The sequence below is a fragment of the Lithobates pipiens genome, unplaced genomic scaffold (assembly GCF_037356315.1).
Source record: "Lithobates pipiens isolate NorthernLeopardFrog02 unplaced genomic scaffold, aLitPip1_a1.2 Scaffold_8, whole genome shotgun sequence".
Lineage (NCBI taxonomy): Eukaryota > Metazoa > Chordata > Amphibia > Anura > Ranidae > Lithobates > Lithobates pipiens.
The window spans coordinates 236462204-236480513 of record NW_027507903.1 but is presented as its reverse complement, the minus strand read 5'-3'; positions in this window follow the sequence as shown (position 1 = coordinate 236480513).

The window sequence follows — 18310 nt, the reverse complement described above, 5'->3', positions numbered from 1 at the left end:
GGACTGAGTTTATTTTTACGGTTTATCAACTGGGGTAGGGAAATTTGCCTGCTGAAATCAGATGGTGGTGTACAAGTACTTGGGACACCTACTGCTATACCTTCATTCCTCTCAGTGCAGGTTTTTGAGAGGAATGGAGGTATAGTGGGGTTGGAGATCCCAGATGAGGAGCAAGGCGAAGTCCGCCTTTTTCTTTGATGTGGGTCTGGACTGCATGGCAGGACATCATATGTCTGGTCAAACATGTGGAGCCCAAGCGGCTTCTGTTCTGGCCATGCTTGATCATACATAGGTTGCAAACATAGGTTGCAAACAGCAACAGTGTGATCTGCTGCACATGTGTCAAAAAAGGCCCACACCAAGGAACTTCTCAAAATCAGCGGAGAGTCAGCAGCACCCTGCACCTGCGGAGCTCTGCGATGTGATGCAGTATGGTGGCTGCCCTTCAGCTGTCCCTTAGAGGACATCCTGCCCTGTTGGAGTTGTACTGCCTCCTTCTCCTCCTCCTCTCTTCTATCAGGCACCCAAGTAGAGTCAGTAACCTCATCACCCCCACCTTCCTTGTCACTGGAGCAAACTTGGCACTATGCTGCAGCTGGGGGAACATGACTGCCAGTTTCTTGTCCTTCTTGGGCACCCCCTCTCTAGGCTCATGTTACTCCCTTCCTCAACCTGGGAACCAACATCGGATCCTTCAAATCTCTGTGCATCCTCCAGCAGCATGTACCTGACACGGTGGTCGAATAGTTCAGGGTATCCTCCTGGTGGGGCTATGAAAGGAGTGACTGTGAACAAGGAGCCAGTGGAATAGGCCACTTTGGCAGCTACATTGGAATGCAAACTACCCTGAGCCTGGGTGACAGAGGATGAGGAGGATGAAGATGGCTTTGTTATCCACTCCACCAACTCTTCTGCAAGTTCTGGCTCAATAACATGGTCAGCAGAAGAAAAATAGTACAAACGTGCCCCATGGCCACCTGCAGAGGCTGCACCATGTCCACAACCAGCACTGTTGACTGTAGATACAGAGGCTGCTTGCCCTCTTTTAGTGGCCTCTGGGCATCTGGCTCTCCTTGGTGGCCTTATAGACATGATGTATATTTTGTTTTGCAGCACCACACTACACTGTATTGTGTACACCACCAGAAAAGTAGTAGCAACTGCAATACGGCTGCTCTGTATTGTGTACTGTGCACACTACCAGAAAAGTAGTAGCAACTGCAATACAGCTGCTCTGTATTGTGTACTGTGCACACCACCAGAAAAGTAGTAGCAACTGCACTACAGTTGCACTATATTGTGTACTGTGCATACCACCAGAAAAGTAGGAGCAACTGCACTACGTTTGCACTGTATTGTGTACTGTGTACACAACCAGAAAAGTATTAGCAACTGCACTATGGCTGCACTGTATTGTGTACTGTGTACAACACCAGAAAAGTAGTAGCAACTGAACTACGGCTGCACAGATGTGTATTTTCATTTAAGTTATATACAGTGTATATTCATATATAAGAAGAGAGAGCAAGATTGGGACTTTAAATGAAGCACACATCAGTAAAAAAATAAGTCAAGTGACTATAATATTTATTATATAAAGTCCATGATATGTTATACAAACATTTCGGGTATCAACCTCAAAAATACCAAGGGCATACAGCCTCCACACGATAACTCATGGACTGGTATTACACAATAATTTACAATCAAATACAAATTCATATAAAACATAAAAAGCAATAAATACATGTATAAACATATCCTACTGTAGTTGAACCCAAAATGGTCAAGATAACCATGGTAAGTGAATAATAGATTAAAAAAAAGTTTTTGGATAACCATGCCTAAGTAATGAATTATAAGACGGAGAAGATCAAATAAGTCTTGATATTCCATGGTTGAGACAAAGGATAATGGCCAACGGCTCTACGCGTTTCGCGGTATTCCAACCGCTCATCAGGAGCATGCAACATGGAATAATTCTGAAAATTATATATGAAATAAAATGAAAATTTGAATTAATTGATAAAAAATTAGCGGAGTAATTTAATTATTATAATTAATTTCAAGGCTGGGCGTCAAACTCACATCTGCATCAGCGGGCCAGTAAAACAGCATCTGGGTCCGCAAAAAGAACCGCAGTGCATAGCCACCAGGCACCGAGGCAGCCCGCGGGAAAGGTAACCTCCAATGCAGACACTTCCAGGGTGGGAGGATGCAATACCTGTGAAGTGAATGCAAATATCTATCTGAAAAATCTATGTGTGACAGACCAGATAAGGATCTGTCTTTGTGTGAAAATATATTTGTTTAAGAAAATAGGGTGAAGAATGAGGGAGCAAGAAAAAAGGGGGGGCACCAAAACATGAAGATAAAAAGTGTGAGCAAGAAAATACCAGACTAAGATGATTAGATAAGTGAGCTAAATATCGTGAGAATAAGTGAAAGTTCAGGGAGGAAAAGAGAGATGAATGTATGTAACCCAACCTGTGAAGCGCCCACAATGGAGAACCATCCTGATCCCAAACACCGGCGCCATGCTGGCGAACACACTACTGGAGAGTAGGACTGCCTTCACCTGGGCGGCTCAGCCGTCAGGCGATTAGCGCCAATCCATCTCCCCAGTGTGATTGCGGAAGAATGACTATCCGACGGCACCAGAGCGCCATGAGGACGCCTAATGGCCGGCACATATAACATGACGTCAGTGAAAAGGGACCAAGTATCCACCCCCTCAACATGGCCAGAAGGCGGGGAGAGGGGAGGAGCACCGCATAGCACACCGCGTGCGTGGAGGTCAGCAGTAACGGTCAAATCAGCGAAGCCCAAGCCGCTGTCAAGGGCCCACGGATGCAGTACAAGCGGGACGCATTAGCCAATATATCAATAAATAAATAATAACTATTGGGCCATTTTTGACAACAGCCTATACATGCTAGCAAGAGTATTCTACAGACTACTGATGTGTGCTTATGGTTATCCAAAAACTTTTTTTTTAATCTATTATTCACTTACCATGGTTATCTTGACCATTTTGGGTTCAACTACAGTAGGATATGTTTATACATGTATTTATTGCTTTTTATGTTTTATATGAATTTGTATTCGATTGTAAATTATTGTGTAATACCAGTCCATGAGTTATCGTGTGGAGGCTGTATGCCCTTGGCATTTTTGAGGTTGATACCCGAAATGTTTGTATAACATATCATGGACTTTATATAATAAATATTATAGTCACTTGACTTATTTTTTTACTGATGTGTGCTTCATTTAAAGTCCCAATCTTGCTCTCTCTTCTTATATATTTTTGATAGGGATGGAGACAGGCATTCCTTTAGTGCCAGCCTCATTTAAAGTCCCAAAAACTTTTTCCCTTTTTTATTATCAAATACCCGGGATGGAAGCACACATCAGTAGTCTGTAGAATACTCTTGCTAGCATGTATAGGCTGTTGTCAAAAATGGCCCAATAGTTATTATTTATGTATTGATATATTGGCTAATGCGTCCCGCTTGTACTGCATCCGTGGGCCCTTGACAGCGGCTTGGGCTTCGCTGATTTGACCGTTACTGCTGACCTCCACGCACGCGGTGTGCTATGCGGTGCTCCTCCCCTCTCCCCGCCTTCTGGCCATGTTGAGGGGGTGGATACTTGGTCCCTTTTCACTGACGTCATGTTATATGTGCCGGGCATTAGGCGTCCTCATGGCGCTCTGGTGCCGTCGGATAGTCATTCTTCCGCAATCACACTGGGGAGATGGATTGGCGCTAATCGCCTGATGGCTGAGCCACCCAGGTGAAGGCAGTCCTACTCTCCGGTAGTGTGTTCGCCAGCATGGCGCCGGTGTTTGGGATCAGGATGGTTCTCCATTGTGGGCGCTTCACAGGTTGGGTTACATACATTCATCTCTCTTTTCCTCCCTGAACTTTCACTTATTCTCACGATATTTAGCTCACTTATCTAATCATCTTAGTCTGGTATTTTCTTGCTCACACTTTTTATCTTCATGTTTTGGTGCCCCCCCCTTTTTTCTTGCTCCCTCATTCTTCACCCTATTTTCTTATACAAATATATTTTCACACAAAGACAGATCCTTATCTGGTCTGTCACACATAGATTTTTCAGATAGATATTTGCATTCACTTCACAGGTATTGCATCCTCCCACTCTGGAAGTGTCTGCATTGGTGGTTACCTTTCCCGCGGGCTGCCTCGGTGCCTGGTGGCTATGCACTGCGGTTCTTTTTGCGGACCAAGATGCTGTTTTACTGGCCCGCTGATGCAGATGTGAGTTTGACGCCCAGCCTTGAAATTAATTATAATAATTAAATTACTCCGCTAATTTTTTATCAATTAATTCAAATTTTCATTTTATTTTATATATAATTTTCAGAATTATTCCATGTTGCATGCTCCTGATGAGCGGTTGGAATACCGCGAAACGCGTAGAGCCGTTGGCCATTATCCTTTGTCTCAACCATGGAATATCAAGACTTATTTGATCTTCTCCGTCTTATAATTCATTACTTAGGCATGGTTATCCAAAAACTTTTTTTTTAATCTATTATTCACTTACCATGTTTATCTTGACCATTTTGGGTTCAACTACAGTAGGATATGTTTATACATGTATTTATTGCTTTTTATGTTTTATATGAATTTGTATTCGATTGTAAATTATTGTGTAATACCAGTCCATGAGTTATCGTGTGGAGGCTGTATGCCCTTGGCATTTTTGAGGTTGATACCCGAAATGTTTGTATAACATATCATGGACTTTATATAATAAATATTATAGTCACTTGACTTATTTTTTTACTGATGTGTGCTTCATTTAAAGTCCCAATCTTGCTCTCTCTTCTTATATATTTTTGATAGGGATGGAGACAGGCATTCCTTTAGTGCCAGCCTCATTTAAAGTCCCAAAAACTTTTTCCCTTTTTTATTATCAAATACCCGGGATGGAAGCACACATCAGTAGTCTGTAGAATACTCTTGCTAGCATGTATAGGCTGTTGTCAAAAATGGCCCAATAGTTATTATTTATTTATTGATATATTGGCTAATGCGTCCCGCTTGTACTGCATCCGTGGGCCCTTGACAGCGGCTTGGGCTTCGCTGATTTGACCGTTACTGCTGACCTCCACGCACGCGGTGTGCTATGCGGTGCTCCTCCCCTCTCCCCGCCTTCTGGCCATGTTGAGGGGGTGGATACTTGGTCCCTTTTCACTGACGTCATGTTATATGTGCCGGGCATTAGGCGTCCTCATGGCGCTCTGGTGCCGTCGGATAGTCATTCTTCCGCAATCACACTGGGGAGATGGATTGGCGCTAATCGCCTGACGGCTGAGCCGCCCAGGTGAAGGCAGTCCTACTCTCCGGTAGTGTGTTCGCCAGCATGGCGCCGGTGTTTGGGATCAGGATGGTTCTCCATTGTGGGCGCTTCACAGGTTGGGTTACATACATTCATCTCTCTTTTCCTCCCTGAACTTTCACTTATTCTCACGATATTTAGCTCACTTATCTAATCATCTTAGTCTGGTATTTTCTTGCTCACACTTTTTATCTTCATGTTTTGGTGCCCCCCCTTTTTTCTTGCTCCCTCATTCTTCACCCTATTTTCTTATACAAATATATTTTCACACAAAGACAGATCCTTATCTGGTCTGTCACACATAGATTTTTCAGATAGATATTTGCATTCACTTCACAGGTATTGCATCCTCCCACCCTGGAAGTGTCTGCATTGGTGGTTACCTTTCCCGCGGGCTGCCTCGGTGCCTGGTGGCTATGCACTGCGGTTCTTTTTGCGGACCCAGATGCTGTTTTACTGGCCCGCTGATGTAGATGTGAGTTTGACGCCCAGCCTTGAAATTAATTATAATAATTAAATTACTCCGCTAATTTTTTATCAATTAATTCAAATTTTCATTTTATTTTATATATAATTTTCAGAATTATTACATGTTGCATGCTCCTGATGAGCGGTTGGAATACCGCGAAATGCGTAGAGCCGTTGGCCATTATCCTTTGTCTCAACCATGGAATATCAAGACTTATTTGATCTTCTCCGTCTTATAATTCATTTCTTAGGCATGGTTATCCAAAAACTTTTTTTTTAATCTATTATTCACTTACCATGGTTATCTTGACCATTTTGGGTTCAACTACAGTAGGATATGTTTATACATGTATTTATTGCTTTTTATGTTTTATATGAATTTGTATTCGATTGTAAATTATTGTGTAATACCAGTCCATGAGTTATCGTGTGGAGGCTGTATGCCCTTGGCATTTTTGAGGTTGATACCCGAAATGTTTGTATAACATATCATGGACTTTATATAATAAATATTATAGTCACTTGACTTATTTTTTTACTGATGTGTGCTTCATTTAAAGTCCCAATCTTGCTCTCTCTTCTTATATATTTTTGATAGGGATGGAGACAGGCATTCCTTTAGTGCCAGCCTCATTTAAAGTCCCTTTTTTATTATAGTGTATATTCATATTTTATATATCAATGTTTTAAATTAATGTGTTTTTATAATGATTTTAAAAATACACAATGTAGCCCTGGAATTTTTGGCATGTAATGCTATTAATAGGACCATGCTAATAGATAGGTATTTGGCTCCCTCTGGTGGTATTCAATGCAAACAGACTTATTTCTAGGAAGCAGGAAGTGATTTAATGATTTACTTTGTAAAAGGGCTCCCCTACCCACAATGCCCACTCATCTAACCATGAGCACTTAGTGGCTGAACTGCATGCTGGGTAGGTAATAAAAGGCCCGGCACAGCCATTTTCTGTCTCTTCTGGATGCGTGGCCTGCCTGCAAGGATCTGTGAAGGAGTGTTCCAGAGGGTGCAGCCTACATCGTGCGGAGCGGAACAGCAACTGTTGATTGTGCCTTACTGCAGTGTGCTGGAGGAGCTGTGTGATCGGGTTTGAGGATCCAGAACCTCCGACGGAGCCAAGCAAGGGTCCCGGTCAACTTGCAGAGTGGAGCAACATGACGCTGCTGGCTGGCAGCAGGACTGAGATAACCGAAGCGGAGGTTTACAGCTTTGCAGGCCTGGTGTGGTGAGAGGGCTGATGCCCAGAAGTTATTTAACGCACTTAACACACTTAGACTCATCCTACAGAGTTGCTGAGACTTTCAGTTCCACAGGGAGGTCTCATTCACATAGACTGAGTTCAATCAAACCTCAAAGCCTATATTTCATTGATAATTGATTGATGGTTAAGGGATAACTACACCAGAGACATTTACAAGTGTGTTGCAGAGCAGGAATTGTTACCGCTCTCCATCTTCTACCACTTCAGTACTTGTTAAACCCTTGGATTACAAACACTGCAGTATAATAGCTAGCAGAAGAAAGAAGAACAGAGATGACACTTCTAATTTGTAGGCTTTTGTGCTTCAGTTCCAGTAGCAAAGGACTGCATCATATTTAAAGGGGGAGCACTTGAGTAATTGTACTGTTCTGTGTTTGATATCCTTGTATTAATGTATTTCGTGCAGCCGTACTGGAAGTGGGTAGGTGCCCAGAGTCAAGGCATTGTCACTCTGGGTATTAGTCCCACTTTTGGGGGCATGCTTGCAGAGGGCATTTAAGAAATCTTTAAGGGTTAATAATTGGTAAATACTTATTACATTACCATATTGATCTTGGATGTGTAAACCGTTATTGTAACCACTGTTTTATACCAGTTTCAGTAAAATTATATTCTGGTTAATCACAATTGGTGTGGCTTGTTCATTTTCCTAAAAGGTGGAACAACGGGTGCCCAGGTAACGGTTAAGGTGCAATATATGCACATTGTTATTGTGGGATTGTTCCTTGTTGTTAAGCTTCACACCAACATTGTTACACAGCTGTGTCAAGCGGGTTGAGCCAATTTATTTGAGGGGGTAAGAGAGCAGACTACGGGCCCAATCAATTACCAGCAGCTTGTTTGGGGGTCAGTGCTACGACAACATTAACATCTACAGTGATTGTTTAAATATGTATTGTGATCTCTTTAACATGGGAGACATTCAGTTCGACAGACAATATAAGTAATGTTTAAAAGATTACAGTTGTATGTGCACAGCACACTTGTATTCATTAGAAATGGTTAATACAAAATCTGGCTCTCAAAAAAGGCAATTTAGCATTGTACATCAGGATTGTAATAAGATATAGGTCTGACATGTCAGAGGTGTATTGTGTTATGGTAAAACAAGTAATTAACATTTAATGATAAATTGTCACTTGTGAAGTAGAGATATCAAAGTTTAAGTTTATGATTTTCATATTAATTACTATCCTTTACAATGTATTTCATGGGGTCTTATCAGCTTACATGCTGCTTCAAAGATAGCTATCTATCATTACCATAAAACCCTGCAGAATACCAATGAGCTCTGTATATGCTGCATAACATTTGGAGTCCAGTATATTTTAACCACTTCCGTCCGGGAAGAATTTACCCCCGTCCGGAAGAATTTACCCCCTTCCGGGTCTTTTTTGCGATACAGCACTGCGTCGCTTTAACTGACAATTGCGCTGCTGTGCGATACTGTACCCAAACAAAATTTACATATTTTTTTTCCCCACAAATAGAGCCTTCTTTTAGTCTGAAATGAGGGGAAGCTCTGCTGATTTTATCATCCAATCATGTACAAGCACATTTTTTATTTTTTTTCCCTTGCATATCCCCCTCAGATCTACAGCGACTACATTTCCAAGTGCACTTGCAGTGCACTTGTAGTGCAAAGTGAATTTGCCTTTAGTAAATCAACCCCAATATCTTTAACTTTTTGCTATATTAAATATCCTCATCTTTTTTAAACAAATTTGTTCCTCAGTTTAGGCCAACATGTATTCTTGTGCATATTTTTGATTAAAATTGCAATAAGCGTATATTGACTGGTTTGCGCAAAAGTTATAGCGTCTACAAAATAGGGGCTAGATTTATGGCATTTTTATTATTATTATTGTTTTATTTTTACTAGTAATGACAGTGATCAGCGATTTTTATCACGGTGGACAAATTGGACACTTTTGACACATTTTTGGAACCAGTGACATTTATACAGCGATCAGTGCTATAAAAATGCACTGATTACTGTATAACTGTCACTGGCAGGGAAGAGGTTAATACTAGGGGCGATCAAGGGGTTATCTGTGTTCCCTAGGTGTGTTCTAATTGTGGTGGGAGGATGAGACTGACTAGGGGAGGAGACCGATCGGTGTTCATACTTAGTATGAACACATGATTGGTCTCCTCTCCCCTGAGAGAACCGGGATTTGTGTGTTTACACACACAGATCCTGGTTTTCTCTCTGTCACAAGCAATCACGCATGCCCTGCAGACATCGCTCCTGCCAAGCACTCGTATCGGCTCCGGGGACATGCATGCACGTGCGCCTCCTTCAGCGTCTTAAGGAGCCCACGTATAGCTACAACAGCTCACCCAGGGGAGTCAATCTGTCGCAATATAACTGGCTGGTCGGGAACCAGTTAATATTTGTCAAGACTGTGTCATATTTTTGGTTCATTATCATAGGTGTGTGCAGCCTATTGCATTAGGGTATGCACCCAAAGCTCAAACACAGAGCAACAGAGGCAGTAGCTTGGCAGTGGCAGGTGCAAAGCACATGTGAACGAGTCCTTCTATTTTTTTATTATTTTTTAAATTTGCTTTTTTTTTTACATTTTTATTTATTTATTTTTTACATTTTTTAACTGTCCCTTTGGAGAGCTTTGACAAAATATTAGGGTTCTAAACAGACCCCTGGTGTCTTTCATTTAAGACTGAAAAAGGGACTGAGGACAGGATAGAGGCACAAATGCTAGAACTTATCCCCCTACAGTGCCGCCGAAAATAGGAAGAGGAGAAACAGGCTGCACTGCAACTGGAGGAACAAGAGGATCGATATCTACAATAAGGCAGTACAGCCGGTCCTCCTGCTTGGCAGGTGCCTGGGTCACCCATTTGAACTAATTTGAACTAATGGGGCATGAGCTCAGTACAGGAGGGCAGGCTGTACTGCCTTATCATCAGCCCTGGCACACAGGGTGATTATGGTGTGCCAAGGCACACCCCCTGCACACCTATGATCATTACACTATACTAATAACATAGTACTTTGCTTGTTATAACTGGCTACTTTCATAAAAAATGTCCCGGATTGACTATTAACAAAACATAGTTGACGTGATCTGATCTTCATTTGTGTTCTAATAAAATAAATTCATTTTAATAATTATTGTGTGACACTCTCCTGTTTCATGCTTCAGCACTGGGTTTTCCCTCTGTGTGCAGTTGCTAGCTTCTGGCATTGTTTTAAAGGGCTAATGAGCAAAGCATCCACATTCTAGTAGCGTATTCCCTGTATTCCTTTTTGAGTGTTTTTCTGTGCCTCTTGTTATCCCCAACATTCCTGCTTCTTCTTGCTTGTTTTCTACCTTGCTGCTAGTGTGTCCCGGCCTGTTTCCTTCCCTGCTTCAAGTGTGTTCCAGCCTTTTGTCCATCTGCCTGTAGTTTACTTATGTCACTCCATGCACTCCTACCTGTATTCATCGTACTTCTCCTCCGTGTCTCTCCAAGTAATCAATACTCCAGTTTGTTACTTGTTTCTCTGTACCAGTCTGCATTCTCTGCCAGCCATGTTGTTGGCATTTGTGTACTCCCAGTCTGAGGTTGAGTCTGTTTTTGCCCAAATATTACCATGGGTCCATATTTAGGCAATGATAAAACACTTCATTTTCTGTCCATTAGCTCAGTGGTCATCAACCCTGTCCTCAGGGCCCACTAACAGGCCTGGTTTTATGTATTACCTTGGGAAGATGCAGACTAGAATACTGCAATCACTGAGCAGCAAATGATATCACCTGTGATATATTTCAGTTATCTTGCAAATCTGACCTGTTAGTGGGCCCTGAGGACAGGGTTGATGAGCACTGCATTAGCTTACATGCCTGGGGATTACTGCCCATGTAAGTGAATGGGCCAATTGATGTCAGTGGTTGGTAAGAACATGGTGAGTGCAAGCAGCGAATGCTTCCTTAGCAACTGTTGACAGTCAGGATAGTTATGACATTATTGCCAAATATATTTAGACAATGATGTAACCAGCTCCATTCCCTGCCTATTTGCTTCCCAGCCATGTAAATTATTGGGCCAGGTAACATCAGTGGTTAGTAAGGACACAGCAGATGCAAACAGTCGCTGCTTCCTTAGCAACCATTGACAGACAGAAGATATCACATTAGTTCATACCAAACACCCTAAACATTCAGTGTTCAGATGAATGTCTGAACAGCCAATGTTAGGGCTAAACTAAAACTGACCAAACACTGAGCTCATCACAATTCCCCAGCACTATTTTTTACATCCCAGCAGCAGAAGTTGTAATTTGCAACAGGAGTGGAAGAGGGAAAATGTTGTGGCAGCAGGTCTACTTTGTCAGGTGTCTCATTATGATTGGTGTAGATCTACATTGCTGGACAACGTGATTGATGTTGAAATTACACTGGGGGAAAGTGTTTATTTATTTTTAAATAAAGGACTTTTTCTACAATGTGTTTGTTCTATTTACTAATTATTTTTTTATTTCATTTTTTGGGGAATAAGTGACAAGGAGTACTATGTACCCTGAGCTCAATCACATAGGGCACTGATATCTGGGATCCCCCTTGTTCTGAAAAGGGCTTCCGTATTTTGATACATCCCTCTTCCGTAAATCCCTTTCGGGAAACAAGATGTGAGGTTCTCTTGCAGGGTACCCTTCTATTGTTAAAAGGTATGTGAATTGGTGTTGTTCAGAAGGGGGGCTACACTTTCTTTCTCTCTACCCATTTTTGCAAGCCACCCAGGCTTTATGGTTGGATAAGGGTTTGGTTTGAGTAGTAAGAGGATATCCATGCCATTTTATGTTTGTTTTTTATTTTCTTAACCACTTCAGCTCTGAAAGACTTACCCACCTTCCTGACCAGGCCATTTTTTGCGACACAGCACTGCATTACTTAAACTGACAATTGCGCGGTCATGCAATTCTGTACCCAAATAAGATTTATGTCATTTTTTTCCCCACAAATAAAGCTTTTTGGTGGTATTTGACCACCTCTGTGTTTTTTTTTTTTTTATGCTATAAACAAAAAAAACTAAAAACAAAAAAATATTTTTTACTTTTTGTTATAAAACCTATCCAAAAAAAAAATAAAAATGTAATTTCTTCATCAATTTATGCCAATATGCATTCTGCTACATATTTTTGGTAAAAAAAAAAAAATATCAAAAAGCATATGTTGATTTGTTTGCGCAAAAGTTATAGCACCTACAAACTATTAAATCCAGAAAAAAAAGCCAGCAACTCCAAATTCATATGAAAAAATTATTGATTACCAGAGTGTATACATAAAGGCTAATGTTGAATTTTCAGATCAAAATTATGTTACAAAGGAAACTTGACTGGTGTTTTGTTGACCAATCAGAGGTTTTCTTCTACTGGGTTGGGAAAATTACCCTTTTTAATATAGGAGTGGGAGACTGGTACTGGTAGTGGTTGGGAGATTCAGAATCAGACAAAAGAAAAATGTTCATTAACCACTTGCCGACCGCCGCACGCCGATGTACGTCGGCAGAATGGCACGGGCAGGCATAAGGGCTTACATGTACGTCCTTGCCTGCCCGCCGGTCGGGGGCCCGATCGGGCCCCCGCCCGGTGCCTGCGGCGGTCGGTATTCGTTCGGGAGCGATCCCGGACGAGGGGACGGCCATTCATTCATGGCCAACCCCTCTCGATCGCTCCCGGCGAATGAAAATGTCCGGTGACATTACTTCCTCTCCTGTAATGTAAACACAGGAGAGGAAGTGATGTATTCTCTCCTCCGTGTCGGTAGTTTTCGTTCCGGCACCGAGGAGAGAGGTTCGGTGAGTTGCACCAACACACCCCACATACAGTAGAACATGCCAGGCACACTCACACCCCCCCTTTACCCCCGATCACCCCCCAATTACCCCTGCCCCCCCAGTCACAGTGACACCAATTGCTTTTTTTTTTTTTGCATTGGTGTCATTTGTGACTGTAGTAACTGTTAGGGCAGTTAGGGTTAGCCCCCTTTAGTTCTAATGTGCCCCCCTAACCCCCCCAATAAAGGTTTAACCCCGTGATCACCCCCCGTCGCCAGTGTCACTAAGGCTGGGTTCACATTGCAGCGGTTTATGAGAACGAATGTGATTCGCACCGCACTGCAGTGCAAATCACATCCGATCTCTGTGCGATTCGAGTTCAGCCATACAGATAGTATGGCTGAATTCGTGTCGCACCCGCCGCACCCGCCGCAAATTCGCACGGGACCCTTTTTTTGGCCCGCAGCAGAATCGGATCGCATGGGTGTTCACACCATGCGATCCGAGTTTGCAGATCGCACTGCGATATGCGAACTGATCTGGGGGTGTCATTAACATTTCACTGACACTCCCAGCAGTTCGCATAGGGCAGTGTGAACTGCCGCCGGGAGGCATGCGATGCGGGAACCCGCCGCGGATTCATGGCGTTCCCGCATCGCTCCAGTGTGAACCCAGCCTAATAAGCGATAGTTTTTCTGATCGCTGTATTAGTGTCACAGGTGACGCTTGTTAGGCAGGTAGGTATTTAGGTTCGCCGCAGCTTTTTATAGCGCCAGGGACCCCCATATACTACCGCATAAAGCCCCCTGATTGCCCCCTAGTTAACCCTTTCACCAGTGATCACCATATAACTGTTACAGGTGACGCTGGTTGGTTAGTTATTTTTTTATAGTTTCAGGGCACCCGCCATTTATTACCTAATAAAGGTTTAACCCCCTGATCACCCGGCGGGTGTCATTTGTGACTGTAATAACTGTTAGGGCAGTTAGGGTTAGCCCCCTTTAGTTCTAAGGTACCCCCCTAACCCCCCCAATAAAGGTTTAACCCCGTGATCACCCCCCGTCGCCAGTGTCACTAAGGCTGGGTTCACATTGCAGCGGTTTATGAGAATGGATGTGATTCGCACCGCACTGCAGTGCAAATCACATCCGATCTCTGTGCGATTCGAGTTCAGCCATACAGATAGTATGGCTGAATTCGTGTCGCACCCGCCGCACCCGCCGCAAACTCGCACGGGACCCTTTTTTTGGTCCGCAGCAGAATCGGATCGCATGGGTGTTCACACCATGCGATCCGAGTTTGCAGATCGCACTGTGATATGCAAACTGATCTGGGGGTGTCATTAACATTTCACTGACACTCCCAGCAGTTCGCATAGGGCAGTGTGAACTGCCGCCGGGAGGCATGTGATGCGGGAACCCGCCGGGCATTCGTGGCGTTCCCGCATCGCTCCAGTGTGAACCCAGCCTAATAAGCGATCGTTTTTCTGATCACTGTATTAGTGTCACAGGTGACGCTAGTTAGGCAGGTAGGTATTTAGGTTCGCCGCAGCTTTTTATAGCGCCAGGGACCCCCATATACTACCGCATAAAGCCCCCTGATTGCCCCCTAGTTAACCCTTTCACCAGTGATCACCATATAACTGTTACAGGTGACGCTGGTTGGTTAGTTATTTTTTTTATAGTTTCAGGGCACCCGCCATTTATTACCTAGTCTCACTAGTGTACCCCTAAATTTAGGGGTGTCTACTTTCCAAAATGGGGTCATTTGGGGGGGGTTTGTGCCATCTTGGCATTTTATGGCCTTCAAAACTGTAACGCCCTTAGAAAGCCTGAAGGCGGTGCTTGGTTTTCGGGGCCCCGTACGCGGCTAGGCTCCCAAAAAGTCCCACATATGTGGTATCCCCGTACTCAGGAGAAGCAGCAGAATTTATTTTGGGGTGTCATTTCACATATGCCCATGGCATGCGTGAGCAATATATCATTTAGTGACAACTTTGTGAAAAAAAAAAAAAAGTTTGTAATTTTCCCGCAACTTGTGGCAAAATATAAAATATTCCATGGACTCAACATGCCTCTCAGCAAATAGCTTGGGGTGTCTACTTTCTAAAATGGGGTCATTTGTGGGGGTTTTGTGCCATCTTGGCATTTTATGGCCTTCAAAACTGTAATAGGTAGTGAGGAGTGAAGTCAAATATTTACGCCCTTAGAAAACCTGAAGGCGGTTCTTGGCTTTCGGGGCCCCGTACGCGGCTAGGCTCCCAAAAAGTCCCACATATGTGGTATCCCCGTACTCAGGAGAAGCAGCAGAATTTATTTTGGGGTGTCATTTTACATATGCCCATAGCATGTGTGAGCAATATATCATTTAGTGACAACTTTGTGAAAAAAAAAAAAATAAATTAAAGTTTGTAATTTTCCCGCAACTTGTGGCAAAATATAAAATATTCCATGGACTCAAAATGCCTCTCAGCAAATAGCTTGGGGTGTCTACTTTCTAAAATGGGGTCATTTGTGGGGGTTTTGTGCCATCTTGGCATTTTATGGCCTTCAAAACTGTAATAGGTAGTGAGGAGTGAAGTCAAATATTTACGCCCTTAGAAAACCTGAAGGCGGTTCTTGGCTTTCGGGGCCCCGTACGCGGCTAGGCTCCCAAAAAGTCCCACATATGTGGTATCCCCGTACTCAGGAGAAGCAGCAGAATTTATTTTGGGGTGTCATTTCACATATGCCCCTAGCATGTGTGAGCAATATATCATTTAGTGACAACTTTGTGTAAAAAAAAAAATAATAATTTTTTTTTGTCATTATTCAATCGCTTGAGGCAAAAAATTAAAATATTCAATGGGCTCAACATGCCACTTATCAATTTCCTTAGGGTGTCTACTTTCCAAAATGGGGTCATTTGGGGGGGTTTTGTACTGCCCTGCCATTTTAGCACCTCAAGAAATGAGATAGGCAGTCGTAAACTAAAAGCTGCGTAAATTCCAGAAAACGTACCTTAGTTTGTAGATGTGACAACTTTTGCGCAAACCAATAAATATACAATTATTGACTTTTTTTTTACCAAAGACATGTGGCTGAATACATTTTGGCCTAAATGTATGACTAAAATTGAGTTTATTGGATTTTTCTAATAACAAAAAGTAGAAAATATCATTTTTTTTCAAAATTTGCGGTCTTTTTACGTTTATATCGCAAAAAATAAAAATCGCAGAGGCAATCAAATACCATCAAAAGAAATCTCTATTTGTGGGAAGAAAAGGACGCAAATTTTGTTTGGGTACAACATTGCATGACCGCGCATTTACCAGTTAAAGCAGCGCAGTGCCAAATTGTAAAAAGACCTCTGGTCATTTACCAGCAAAATGGTCCGGTCTGAAGGTGGTTAATATAGTTTTATTGTTGTCATAATAATTACGATTATTCATTATGATGAAGTTAAAAACCCAGGAAGTTGGCACAGCACAGGGATGGTTGGAGCCCCTCATAATGAGCAGAGCAGGGGTACAAACCCAGGAAGTCAGCACAGTACAGGGATGGTAGGAGCCCCTCATAATGAGCACAGCAGGGGTATAGCCCCAGGAGGAAGTCAGCACAACACAGGAATGGTGGGAGCCCCTCATAATGAGCAGAGCAGGGGTACAAACCCAGGAAGTCAGCACAGTACAGGGATGGTAGGAGCCCCTCATAATGAGCACAGCAGGGGTATAGCCCCAGGAGGAAGTCAGCACAACACAGGGATGGTGGGAGCCCCTCATAATGAGCATAATGAGTCGACGATTGCCTTATTGAGAAAGGTATTTTTTGCTTTTTAAATTCATCATAACAAACATTCGCAATTGTTACGAAAAGTTATTGAACCTAACGAAAATTCGTATTTCGTACGAATCAAAATTGAATTTCGGACACGAAGTACGAAATACGAATTAACGGCTAATACGAAACTGAATGGAATGAAATTAAATTAATTTATTGACGGTGCAAATGTCTACTTGCCTACAGTCAGGCATGGTGGTGGGAGTGTCATAGTCTGGGGCTGCTTGAGTGCTGCCAGAACTGGGGAGCTACAGGTCATTGAGGGAACCATGAATGGCAACATGAACTGTGCAATACTGAAGCAGAGCATGATCCCCTCCCTTCAGAGACTGGGCCACAGGGCAGTATTTCAACATGATAATGACCCCAAACACACCTCCAAAATGACTACTGCCTTGCTAAAGAAGCTGAGGGTAAAGGTGATGGACTGGCCAAGCATGTCTTCAGACCTAAACCTTATTGAGCATCTGTGGGACACCCTCAAATGGAAGGTGGAGGAGCACAAGGTCTCTAACATCCACCAGCTCGGTGATGTTCTCATGGAGGAGTGGAAGAGGACTCTTGTGGCAACCTGTGAAGCTCTGGTGAACTCCATGCCCAAGAGGGTTAAGGCAGTGCTGCAAAATAACGGTGGCTATGCAAAATAACGGTGGCTATGCAAAATAACGGTGGCTACACAAAATATTGACACTTTGGGCCCAATTTGGAAATTTTTTCACTTAGGGGTGTACTCACTTTTGTTGCCAGCAATTTTGACATTAATGGCTGTGTGTTGAGTTATTTTTTAGAGGACAGCAAATGTATACTGTTATACAAGCTGTACACTCACTAATTTACATTGTAGCAAAGTATAATTTCTTCAGTGTTGTCACATGAAAAGATAGAATAAAATATTTACAAAATGTGAGGGGTGTACTCGCTTTTGTGAGATACGGTATATATATATATATATATATATATATATATATATATATACACATACACTTATATCTGGCAGGATTATTGTATTTTTTATCAATAAAGCCCAGCAGGCAAAATCAAGCTTAAATGGTTAGTAAACCCTCATGGTTTTTCACTTTAATGCATTCTATGCATTAAGGTGAAAAACCTTCTGTTGTGCTGCAGCCCCCCCCCCCCCCCCCGAGACCCCATTTTACTTACCTGACCTCAATCCTTCTCCGGCCGGGAACAAGCACGCCAGCTCTACCTGGTGTCTCGTGTCCTGATTGGATAGATTGATAGCAGAGCAGCCACTGGCTCCCGCTTCTGTCAATAAAATCCAATGACGGGGGGCGGGGCATAGTCTTGCATTCTGTGTGAACGGACACAGATGTGGGACTCGGGAGCGTGCCAGCATGGGTGTCCACCAAGGAGTGCGCTTCTCCAACGTGGACACTCAATGCAGAGGAGGAGCCACCAGAGCCGCTGAGGGACCCCAGAAGAGGATGAGCGGGGACACTCTGTGCAAAACAAACTGCACAATGGAGGTAAGTATGACATGTTTGTTTATTTTGTCTTTTTTTTTTTTAAAAACAAGGGTTTAAAACCCCTTTAACTTTTCTTTCTATTTCATTCAGCATTTTT